Below are 1,044 nucleotides of genomic sequence, written 5' to 3' on the forward strand. Positions count from 1 at the left end.
TTACCATTGCTTCAGGGCCCTTGATGTGAGCAAATGCATCCCTCCTGGCTGATCCACTTATAATTTTTCTGTTGACTCGTGGGCATGCCATGGTACAGCTTCAGCCTTTTGCTTCTGAGCTATCCTCTTCCCCTTCAGGGTAACAACCTTTTACCGGGTTTTCTCTCTTTCTCCAGTCCCCAGGAAATACTCCCATTTGACCTCAGTCGGTGGGGGTGGCATGACTTTCCAAAGGCATCCTTCTGTTCACTGAGTCACCTGCGGACAACTTCAGCCACAGGCTTTTGCTCTGTAGATTCCCCAATTTGAGATAGATATTAGACCCCCGTGTCTCTCAAGCACCAGCAGATGCTTGCCTGGATCTTTGAGAATTCCCATTAACATCCCTCTCAATAGGTTTGGGATCAGAAAGAAAGTCTCCCTTGGTCTCTGCCATCAAGGGTAAAAAGTCAATGCACAACTGTCTCCAAAGAAATTCTAATCACCCCTCTCCTCCTTTCCAAGTTTTTATGTCCTGTCTTTATACCCCTTTTCAGACCACCACCCCCCTCCCAGTGGGTAAGGGTTTAAGGTTCCAAAACCAGTCTTCAACCATCTCTTTCGTAAGGCCTGCAGCATCTGACTTTGCAATATGGGAAGAGCTGGCCTGGGTTGTCTTAGAACACCAATTGAGGTGCCAAGATCCATTTTAATATCCTTTTGAGAGAAAGAGTTCATAAGCAAAAAGCACCTGTTTCGTATAAATACTTGATTGAAAATAGCCTGGGAAGCTCACCGGATGGCCATAATGACTCCCAGGGTTCAGGGCTGCAGGGAGATGGATATCCCTTCCTTGGTGTGAGGCTCTTTCCTCGCCAGCAGGAACCGACCAGCTGCCAGGGGCACTGAAGCTGATGCTAAGTCTGCATGGGAACATTCACCAGCTGCCTGCCAACTTCCCTTAGAGGGCAAGTTCATTATCCTCTTTTTTTTTTTTTAGAGTTTTTAATTTTATTATGTTATGTTAGTCACCATACATCATTGGTTTTTGATGTGGTGATCCAC

This window comes from Leptonychotes weddellii, chromosome 9 (genome assembly GCF_054177405.1).
Source record: "Leptonychotes weddellii isolate Sample4059 chromosome 9, ASM5417740v2, whole genome shotgun sequence".
Taxonomy (NCBI): domain Eukaryota; kingdom Metazoa; phylum Chordata; class Mammalia; order Carnivora; family Phocidae; genus Leptonychotes; species Leptonychotes weddellii.